At 44.5% G+C, this 12,106-nt stretch overlaps 1 pseudogene; it reads right to left on the bottom strand.

Annotated features, from left to right (window-relative positions):
* Window positions 1-327: 327 nt before the first annotated feature.
* Window positions 328-445, bottom strand: LOC126205921 (5S ribosomal RNA; annotated as a pseudogene).
* Between the last annotated feature and the right edge of the window lie 11,661 nt (window positions 446-12,106).

Raw genomic sequence — 12,106 nt, 5'->3', positions numbered from 1 at the left:
TCCGTGGTGCTACACATCTCATAGACTGGTGACGACTAAATGACGAAACGATGTGATTACCTGACAATGCTTAAGAAAATTCTGCCACGGTTCCTCTGAAATCTCTCTCTCTCTCTCCGCCCGAACAGGCCATGAAGGCCCAACCGTACCGACCGGCCGCCGTGTCATCCTCAGGCCACAGGCGTCACCGGATGCGGATATGGAGAGGCACGTGGTCAGCACACCGCTCTCCCGGGCGTATGTCAGTTTCCGAGACCGGAGCCGCTACTTCTCAATCAAACAGCTCCTCAGTTTGCCTCACAAGGGCTGAGTGCACTGCACTCCGCTTGCCAACAGCGCTCAGCACACCGGACGGTCACTCATCCAAGTGCTAGCCCAGCCCGACAGCGTTTAACTTCGGTGATCTGACGGGAACCGGTGTTACCACTGCGGCAAGGCGGTTGGCACTTCCTTTGAAATGGTCACGGCCAATTTCCTTCATCATCATTCCGCCAATCCGGTCGCATGCTCCCTCTCTAATGACGATGAGGCGTTAAAAACTCCCAAGTTTCTTCTTTTCTTTCTTTGTTAATCATCAACACACCAGTTAAGAACAGTCTGACCAAGAGTGTTTCGATGGCAGTGTAACCTCTCTGTTTGTGCGAGAGGAGTTTGTGTTCACGGTGACGAAATTAAAACGAGGAATATCCCAACCGCCAGATGGAATACATCCTGATTTTTCGCAGAGACTTATACCACAGATAACGTCATACTTCACTAAGTCACCATCGGTTGAAGAGGGTGTCGGAGAGCCGGAAGATTTCCAAAGCTGTATCCAGAAGTTAACCAAGCACCCCAGATAAACGACTCCCAGTATGCAACAGCAGTCATGATCAACAAAGCAAGCGCACTGTCATCTCCGATGGCCTTTAACGCTTCTACGTATGAGTGCTCCGCAGCTGGTCCACTCACAGCCAGCAGCACTAGTCCAAAGACAGTGTGGTGGAGTGGACCGTGGGAAACATGGTCGTGAAACAGATCACAATTGGCCAATGGTCGAAATGTTGGACAGTATTTGAAATATTGCTTCCTGGAAACGATCGATGGTAGCCAACCAATGGATCGTACAATGGCCTAAGCAATCTGTGTGCTGGAAGCTGTATTTAGACACTAGAGTGACACAGAGAAACAGGAACTGTGGGTTACTACACTGTATGCAAGTCGGGACATATGCAATAATTTAAACACTGCATTCCATAAAACGATTTACAGCCTACTCAAAGGAATATGACACGGACTCAAATGATTAAGTTCCGAGATACATCGACACACAGCAGCCTACATTCCGAATACGTTAAGTATAAACTAGGAAAGTTCAAGAGTATTGTAAAATATGCCTTGGGCATGATGGGCGGAGTAATCTTGTAAATGATGGGAAAAGCTGCCTTGATTTCACAGCCGTGTTAGAATGATGGTTACAGAGCAAAAAAATCTTCACTACAAACCAAAGCCTTGTAGACGAGCAAAAGATGAGCGAACCGTTATTGAGCTGAAGGAGAACCATGCTTCAGCCGTGCAACGAATTCGAAAGGAAATGTTTATCAGCATATCTGGTAGAAAATTCTGAGAAGTTTTGATCTTATGTTAAACCAGTAAAGTGATGAAAACCATCTGTTCATTACTCAGTGACCATTCCGGCACAGAAACGGACAGATAACCGAAAAACTGATTTCCGTTTACCCAAGCTGTTCCAGTGAGGAAGACCGTACCGCGATTCTTCTATTCACTTGTAGCACGAAAATCAAACTGAGACATGTCGAACTAAGCTACCGCGATACAGGCTACTGGATCCCACAGCATACCTGTATTATTTTGCAACGAGTATGGGAAAGAATCTGTTCCTCCGCCAGCTGTAGTGCATCGTAGGTCGATCGAGAAAACGAAGCATCACATAAGATAGGAAAAATACACATATTACTATCGTATTTTTTTAAAAAAGTCGTTGAATAAACGCTCAACTGTATCCTTGTATCACTGACGTCGAGTTGTGGAATTTCGGAACACATCTTACGTTCACGTAGTACGCTCTTTCTGGAGACCGATAATCTCGTATTTAGGAATGAACATGGCTTCAGCTAGAAAAGGTGATGTGAAACACAGCTCTCTCTCTTCGTCGTAGAGCCCCAGAAGGCTGTAACAACCAGTTGCCTGACTTCCGGAAGACGTAGGAAGAAATTCCACGCTACGTACTCCTCGGTAGCTGCGCGGAATGCGCGGCAAATTGCTACCAGAGGGGGCCTGGGTTCAATTCCCGGCTGGGTTGGATATTTTCTCCGCTCGGGTACTGAGTATTGTGCTGTCGTCAGAAGTGGCATTCCACTGTTGAGATGGCTCTATGGGCGCGTTCCGGAAGCCAGTAACATGAAAAGAAAGTTCGACGCTGTCGCCTAAAGAACAATACAATATAGGACGGAATGTCAGGCCAGCTTTGTGATTGTGTTGAAAATTCCCAACAAAGTTAACACAGTATTTCATTGTTAAAGCACAAAACCCGTAAGATGTAAAAATAGCTCCAGGCGTACCGCAAGTAGTTTCGCAGCCGCTAACAGTACATACAAATGAACTAGCGGATAACGTCGGAAGCCGGCCGAAGTGGCCGTGCGGCTAAAGGCGCTGCAGTCTGGAACCGCAAGACCGCTACGGTCGCAGGTTCGAATCCTGCCTCGGGCATTGATGTTTGTGATGTCCTTAGGTTAGTTAGGTTTAACTAGTTCTAAGTTCTAGGGGACTAATGACCTCAGCAGTTGAGTCCCATAGTGCTCAGAGCCATTTGAACAATTTTTTTTTTTTTGATAACGTCGGAAGCGCTATGAACTGTTCGCGGTCGATGCTGTTGTGTATTGAGAAACCGCAACGCTAGAAAATTATATCGACATGAAAGAACTGCTGCAGACGATCGACGCTTGGTGCGTCAAACGGCAACACGCGCAAATGCTACACATCGAGCGTATGCTTTCGTAAAGGTTCGTTGTCGTTCGATTACGCAATTACTAACACTCACTGGGAGGCGTTACATTCATTAAATAACTGGGACTGTGTGTACGGAAAGATTTTAAATGGGTCGATCACATAAAACTAATCGTAGGGAAGACAGGTGGCAGACAGAGTGTCACTCGAAGAACCCTCAAAAAGGTAACTAAAAAAAATTCACGTTCGACGGACACTTCAGTGTTGCTCTTCTGCCTGTAACCCTCACCAAGTACACGAGACAGACAAGAAAGATTCGAACAGGAGTATCACGTTTGATCAGGGATTCGTTTAGCTTGCCGGAAAGCTGTCCTACTCTCTCTCTGTGACCTCAAGCAAGGAGCCAGACAGAAAGCCCAGACATGAAATTAATGTTACAGGAAAGGATCTTCAAAAATTGAAGCGCTCTTTTACAATGATGTTTCTTTCTCGTTGTAGATACGATCCCTATTTTACTGAGGGAGAAATGGCTTACACAAACAGCAGAGAACATTCTTTTGGACAGATCTTAGTTCACTATAAAAAAAGGTGCATTGTTCGTGTTCCTACCCGAAGTTATTGTTTGGTGGAAAAAGATCAGTCTAATAATTCGTAGTGCATCAGTTAGAAGCCACGCCGCAGTTTCCACATAGTGCAGAGGCTCTTGATGTAACGGATGAGGATTTTCAAAAATCCAAAATCTATTGCCCTGCGTTCACTCAAGCCGATAAGTGCAAAAACGCTTGGTCAGGAAGACACCAATTTGAAGTGTTGGACGGAAAACGATTTTCTTGGACTTCCAAGGCATCTGCTAAGTCCTACAATTCGGCTAAAATGGATGCGTCACTTCTCAAAGCCCGAGGAACGGGCCGCATTGTATCCGGCGATGCGTGTCTGCCTCCCCGCTATTGGTTCCCGCGCAACGTCGGACTCAGCACTTGCGTCGTATGAAAATTGCCCTGCAGCTTGTATGAAAGCTACAGTGTCAGTGACGAAATCTGGCACCTCAGCAGGTAATTTGATTCTTCAACAGTGGATCTGAAGGGGCAGTGGAAGGTACAGTCAGTAAAGTCCAAAATTTAATGAATCATCTGCATCGCTCTCTTACTTTCCAAACATGAACAAGACTGCTGAAGACCTTTGCCCAATTCGTATACACTGTCTCTTCAAATGTTAGTGGGCATGAATATGGGATGTGTCCATCTTTCGTCCTTTCGACGCCTTGAATTCTATTTAGTCTAAAACTTACATGGTGAGACCGAGGCTGTGTACAATTCATGTAGGTTGATTCTTACAAAGAAGAAGACAGTGATCACCCACTGTTGATACTGCTATTTATTTAAGTAAATAGCGCCGTAACCGGTTTCGAACTGACAAGTTCATCATGTAAAGTGCATCTTGTAAATCTTGTGAACAGCCGTCTGATGATGAACTTGTCAGTTCGAAACCGGTTACGGCGCTATTTACTTAAGTAAATACTAGTATTAATAGTTGCTGGTTGCTGTTGTAAGAATCAACCACATTCCTTGAATTCTGTTGGGGACACTTTCAGTGAAGTGTTTCAATGTCTGAGGAGGAATGGCAACCTATTCTTCCTCACCAATCGGAATCAGAGTAGATAGTTATATTGAGCAAGGAGGTTTAGACCGAAGTCGACGTTCGAACTCATCCAAATTTTGTTTAATTTGGTGCAGTTCGGTACAGTGTGCAATCCAGTCGATTTCAGGAATGTTGTCCACAAGTCACTGCCTCACACATGCTGCTTTATGACAAAATTCAAATGGCTCTGAGCACTATGGGACTTAACATCTGAGGTCATCAGTCCCCTAGAACTTAGAACTACTTAAACCTAACTAACGTAAGGACATCACACACATCCATGCCCGAGGCAGGATTCGAACCTGCGACCATAGCGGTCGCGCGGTTCCAGACTGAAGCGCCTAGAACCGCTCGGCCACACCGGCCTGCGCTTTATGACAAGTTGCATTCTCATGCTGATAAATAAACGTCTCCGAACTGTTTCCCCCATCTTACGTTATGTTAACCAGGGACCTAGAAACGACGGAGAGGCTCCGTCCCCGCCGCAGCCGCAGTGGTCCGCAACCCCACGACGACTATCGCAGTCCACTTCAACTCTCCGCCGCCCCACAGAACCCAGGGTTATTGTGCGGTTCGGCCCCCGGTGGACCCCCCCCCCCCCCCACCACCACCAGGAAACGTCTCACACCAGACGAGTTTAACCCCTATGTCTGCGTGGTAGAGTAATGGTGGTGTACGCGCATGTGGAGAACTTGTTTGGGCAGCAATCGCCGACATAATGTAGCTGAGGCGGAATCAGGGGAATCAGCCCGCATTTGCCGAGGCAGATGGAAAACCGCCCAAAAACCATCCACAGTGTTTCCCCTATACTTCACTACACATGATGACAGGTAACGATCTCCAGGCATTTGCCAAACCCAAACCTTTCCATCGGATTGCCACAGCGTATCGCGTGATTCGTCATTCCAGTTCACTCATTTCCAGGCAGCCACCGTCCAGTGACATCGCATAGCATAGAGTATTGACATGTGTCCCTTATGAGGTGCTTCCAGGCCGCTGTATCCCATTCTTTGAATCCCCTACGAACATACATTGAGTTAGCTGGACTCCTGGCAGCACTGTGGAACTCACGAGTAGTTCCTTCCTCTGATTGCATGCGGCAGTCCCTGTCCGTCAGTAAATGAGGCCTGCCTGGTCGTGGTTTAGACGTGGCTGTTTCTTCGCCTTTTCACTGCACAGTCACATCACCAACAGTCAACGTGGGCAGATTTACAAGCGCTGAAATATCTCTGGTGGATCTGTCACTATTTCGAGGCAGCTTTTATGCCCGCCTTTGTTCTTCACATCTGGTTGTTTGTCTACCACATACATGTTGTCATTACACCATTGCATATGCTGTAATGATGTATAGCGGCTCTGTTTGCCATCACTGCGAGGCCGTGTTTACAGCTCAGCAAAGGGTCAGCTTCTACATCAGCACGAAACATGTAGCTCGAAAGTACTGCTCTGCTGGCAGCATTCAGCTCTATGTATACACGTACTAAAAACAGGAGGCAAAACCAGCTGCTCAAGCCGAAAACGCTTTCGTGAAACACATGATAAAAGATTATATTTACAAATTTGAAACTAAATGACGTTGATGGAAAAGTGGATGAAGGTTTCCTAACAAGCATTCCACGTATTAGGTGACGTGTTTGTATGGTCAGGTGAAACAAAAATGACGTTTATTCAGCGCTGACGAAAGGAATCCAAAATAAGAGAGAACTAACAGTATAATCAACAAGGTCAGTTGCAACGAAACAGGAACCATTTATTGTCAGCTGTAGACAATGAGGAAAACTAACCAACGGTGATAGAGTTTTCAGCAATTTTCGTAACATGGGACAAAGCGGCCTGTTTTGTTTGATTCTAAGTCTAGTTTGACAGAACGGAACTATGAAGAACATCGTCAGGTGAATATCACTAATCAGATATTCCTTTCGAAGGTGTAAATTCTGGCTGATAAATCAAACCATAATTAAATGCAAGCCGATATATGTACATGAAAGCATATTTGAGATTTCGCCGGCTGGGGTGGCCGAGCGGTCCTAGGCGCTACAGTCTGGAACTGCGCGACCGCTACGGTCGCAGGTTCGAATCCTGCCTCGGGCATGGATGTGTGTGATGTCCTTAGGTTAGTTAGGATTAAGTAGTTCTAAGTTCTAGGGGACTGATCACCTCAGAAGTTGAGTCCCATAGTGCTCAGAGCCATTTTTTTTTTTTTTTTTTAGATATTTCATTGTTGGTAGAATTAGCATTGTAGAGTTTCACTGAAGCAGTAGTCACATAAAACTATATAAAACGAACACGGTATATCGCACATATTATGGAGGACTGCTATTCTTTGGGTAAGTCCAAATTATTACCAAAACATGTACACGGAGTAATCATCTGCTGCAAGGCCTTTGCCAGAACAGAATGAAAGAGGTTGTTTTGGAGTCAAATACCGAGCTACCAAAATCTGGTTTTGAAACGCTGATTAAGACAGCTGGAGAACGTGTTAAAATATATTATAAAATGTTAACGTTAATTCGACAGCAAAATCGGAACCTAAGAGATTCTTTGTTTCGCCGAGACGTTCAAACATTTCAAACCTGAGACAGAATAGGGTTTTTTATTTTCGCCGTTCTTTATCTCGTCCATTAATGCAACTCTATCTATTAATTTCAGTCTGGCATCTGTCTTACATGATGCTGCTTTTTTTGTGATTGACCCACCTTAAATCGCTCTAGACAAATTTTCTTAGGTATCTGCCTCTTGTGATTTCATCTATTGGGTAGTCACCGATCGTGTGTGTCCGCTAAGCCTGATAATGTACAAGTTTTCCTGTATTTAGTTAATGACTAATTTTCGTACTCATGTGATGATATACTGTATGTTATTTAACAGGCGACGGTGTTCACTTCCCGAAGAAGCTAAAGGTACTCTCAGTAATTCTGCATAAACCGACGTCAATGAGATGAAGGGCCAGTATTCCGGAAGTTTTTGGTGGAATTTGACGATCAGATTCAGCAGCCTTTTCTCGATCGAGCAACTGTTCTTCAGTTTCGCGGTCAACTATTTCTATGTGTGTGATTCTTGCACCCATGCGACAAACGAAAGTAGGAACTTAATTGTGATATTTTTGGAATAAAAATTTTGGAACGTAAAGTATCATTGCTCTCATTTTACAGCCTAAGCTTTATTTCTTTGACAACAGGTATTATTTCGTTGAACATTTCTCGGTCACAAGCTTCTGGTAATAAAATTGCGTGCCTACGGAGTGTCGGTTCAGCTGCACGACTGCATTCATGATTTACTATCAGAAAAATCTCAGTTCGTAGTAAATGACGGGGAGGCATGAAATGAAACTTGTTGCATCTGGAGTTTTCCAAGGATATATTACATGTCATCTGTAGTCTTAATCGACAGAATCGATTTAGGAGACAATATGAGCAGTGATCTTACACTGTCTGGAGATGGTGTCGTTTAAGGTCTAGCATAGTCACCAAAAGATCGAAACGAAATTGCAAAATGAATTAAACAAGATATCCGGATTATGCAGAAGTGGCAAATAACCGTGAGTGTAGATCCTCGATGTGAGTGCTAAGAGCCGGCCGTGGTGGCCGAGCGGTTCTAGGCGCTTCAGTCCGGAACCGCGCGACTACTACGGTCGCAGGTTGGAATCCTGCCTCGGGCATGGATGTGTGTGATTTCCTTACGTTAGTTAGGTTGAAGTAGTTCTAAGTTCTAAGTGACAAATGACCTCAGATGTTAAGTCCCATAGTGCTCAGAGCCATTTTTTTGAGTGCTAAGAGTACTAAAAAAACTCTGTTAAATTTCGGTTACACAATAAAACTAACAAATTTAAAGTTTGTCGATTCGAATAACTATCTAGGGATTACAATTGCGAGTAACTCAAAGAGGCAACAATCACATAGAAAATGTCGTGGGAACGCGAAAATGACAGCATTCAATTTGCAGAACGTTTAGAAGCATAGTTGTCTGACCTCTTCTGGAATGTTGCTGCACCGTGTCTGGTCCTTACCAGCCATGACTGATGAATGTTATCGAAAATAACTGAAAAAAGGGCAGCCTATAAATAGGCGAAGTACTGGTGCTAAACTGTTCGCATTGACCATGTGCCCATAGTCATGTTGTACAAATGGAGAAGATGTCTTAATTATTGACGACGCCTTTGGCACAATTGTTTTATTAATTTCCATTGCATGATGTAATTTTAGATTTTTTACTTCTGATGAAGATATATTTATATATACCGAGACCTTGGTCAAGAATTTTAATACATTTTTATCCTGCAACTGTTTTGACTGTCATCCTTTAACGTGAAAAAGGTTAAATGCTTATTTTTCCAAAGTGCTATTAGAGAGTGGAACGGTAGAGAAATAAAAATAATCTGCAAGGGGTTCAATGGAACTTCTACCAAACACTTAAGTGGAGTTAAAGGAGCTCTCTTGTAGACGCAGACTGCCAGGAGAATTTGAAGATTTAAAAAAAGTATGGGACTCGAGTGTTTTAGTACTCCAAAAATTGTAATGCTGCTGAACGGAAATAATCTATTTAGAATAAAAAATATGTTGTGAAACAACATATCTTTTGTGAATTCTTCACTCGTAACTTCAGTACTGTTCAATCTCATTATTCCATCTTGTTTAAGTATAATATCTTTGACTGAAATGTAGTATTGCTTACCATTAGGTAATGTGTGTTAGCTTCCTAGCCAGTTATATGACTGAGATTTTAATTTGAGAAAGAGGTTCAGATACCTAGTGTGTGTTGCGTGAGAATGTAGTGCAGTATTCAATCATCAGGGGTGCTGGTCGCTGTGGTGGCTTGCCTGGAGCGACGCTCTCCCACTGCTTCTGCTATCACCATCTTCCCACAGTTGGCAATTACTGGCAGAGGGCGACTTTCAGTAAACAAAATGTATTTGACTTTTGACTAGACATCAGAGGGCTTCCCAAAACCTCAGACAAAATTTTGCAGGCCGCTTAGGATTAAATATCGATACAAACATGCAGAGGCAGGAAAAGTAAACAGCGGCAGTGATAATGTTCGTGATGTTTAAGTGGTAACAGTTACATCGAGGGTATTGTTATTCCTAACGGTTTGCACTGATAACATTTCGTGGCTGGTTCAAATGGCTCTGAGACCTATGCGACTTAACTTCTGAGGTGATCAGTCGTGTAGAACTTAGAACTAATTAAACCTAACCAACCTGACATCACACACGTCCATTCCTGAGGCAGGATTCGAACCTGCGACCGGAGCGGACGCTCGGCTCCAGACTGTAACGCCTAGAACCGCACGGCCACTCCGGCCGGCCTAACATTTCGTGTCATTGTCATTCTATGTCATTGTACCTTCACTGATTTCAGCCTCATCTCCCGTCGTATGATTTCGGTGCACTTAATTCAATTCACAGGTAATGTTTGTTAAAGCAGAAAATTGACAACCGAACTCGAAACGTAGTACTGACTGGCTAAAAGCAATATTAAACATTTTTTTGTAACGTGGCCGAGACTCAAAGGTTTGTGAAAAGTATGCAGATATTTGCGTAGTGAAGAGGGCAGAACTGGCGTGTGTAGAGTGTGGGAAGAAGGATGTACACTGATGAGCCGAAACGTTGTGATCACTGTCCATCGCGATACTGAATGTCGCCTGCTGGTGTTACAAACACGTTAGCGGTAAGAAAAGTAAATAAACGGAGCAGAGACGAATAAGGAATGATTCTAACGACGATGTGGGCCGTAAATTTGGAAATCCACTGCCACAAATGATTATTTTAATAAAGAGTAGATTTTGAGGGCCCAGCACATGAGGCTGGGGATCTCGGAAACAGCAAATCTGGTCAGCTGTTCAAGTGACCATATATGGAAAACAGTTGAAGGACTGTGAGACCACAAGCAGGCGACAAAGTGTTGGACGTCCACGCCTGACCACAGAACGTGGCATTTGGGGCATTTCTGCTCTGGAAAGCAGCAGAGGCGACGATCTGTGGCAAATCTGACGACAGAGTCCAATGGTATTTAGGCACAAGTGTTTTGGAGCACATCATTCAGCGCAAATTATTGAACATGGGGTTCCACAGCAGGTGGCCGTTGTGTGTTCACTTGTTGAACCAATAACGATTGCACTACGCATGCGATCATTGAGACTGGATAATGGCTCAGTGGTTCAACGCATACTTGTCGTCTGGTCGTGTGAATGACGTACCTGGTTACACCAGATCGATGTCCGTGTCCGTATACGACGTCATTCTGGTGAACGGCGGCTCCAAACGTGCGAGGGCTATTTTTAAAGTAAGGTCCAACGGTCGCGAAATAGAAACCACAATGAATTATGCCCGTCGATCGAATCACGTCCCTCTTTTCAGTTCTGAGCGCTCAGTGAGCATGTAAAGGTACCTAGAAAATAGTGTCCCCCACCAGGTATGAGTGCCTGTGAGAGATTTCGCCTGATTTAATGCAGCCTGCACAACGTAACTGTCATCCATTTCCTTCTTTATGACAATTCTCGGCCGCACACTCCAGGACAGTGAGGACGCTCCTGCAGCGTTTTTGGTGGAAAGTGTTTGACCACCCTTCATGCAGCTCGGTCTTGGCTCCCTGAATTTTTCGTCTCTGCTTACATGGACCATTGCCTATGAAGACAACATTTTGGTACAGACAAAAAGGAGCAGATCAGCGTAGAGAATTGTCAGAAAGTACAGGCGACTGCCTTCTGAGGTGATGATATTGGAAAGTTGGTACAATGCTACGGCAAGTGTCTCAGTCGGCGCGGCGGCTACTTAGAGAAGTAGTTGGAAAGTGTAATCAACTACTACAAATGAAACATTTTTTATTTTCACTGTGGTTTCCATTTCGCGACCGATCGGACCTTACTTTCCGACTAGTCCTCGTAAATCGCACCATGGATGCAGGTTGGGGGACCTGTGTTAGCAATCAAAGGCATCTTGACAGTTGCGGATTACACGAACATTACTGCCGATTACCTACATCCCTTTATACACTACTGGCCATTAAAATTGCTACACAAAGGAGAAATTCAGATGATAAACGGCTATTCATTGTGTTGTGGCGTAACAAGCTCGCTACGCCACGCTGAGAAGAAAGCCGAAAGGCACGCGTACACACACGCCGACTGGCGTCAAGTCTGGAACAGGATAAGTTATGACTGCTATAAAGAAAATACGTAGCTTAGGAATATACTTAACTTTTAATCAATCCTTGTGGTACATCTCTCTTAACTATACAAATGAGACTCGTAAGATACATGCACTGTGACAATTGGCGCCTTGCTGAAGGCTGAAGGCTGTTCTAACTGTCTCTCGGCAAATGAGAGCAAAGGCTTCGTCAGTATAGTCGCTAGCAACGTCGTCGTACAACTGTGGCGAGTTCTCGTACGTCTCTCGAGACCTGCCGTGTGGTGGCGCTCGGTCTGCGATCACACAGTGGCGACACGCAGGTCCGACATGTACTAATGGACCGCGGCCGATTTAAGCTACCACCTAGCAAGTGTGGTGTCTGGCAGTGACACCACA

The sequence above is a fragment of the Schistocerca nitens genome, chromosome 1 (assembly GCF_023898315.1).
Source record: "Schistocerca nitens isolate TAMUIC-IGC-003100 chromosome 1, iqSchNite1.1, whole genome shotgun sequence".
NCBI classification, from domain to species: domain Eukaryota; kingdom Metazoa; phylum Arthropoda; class Insecta; order Orthoptera; family Acrididae; genus Schistocerca; species Schistocerca nitens.
Note: the sequence above shows the minus strand (reverse complement) of the source record. Positions and strands in the feature narration are given on the sequence as shown.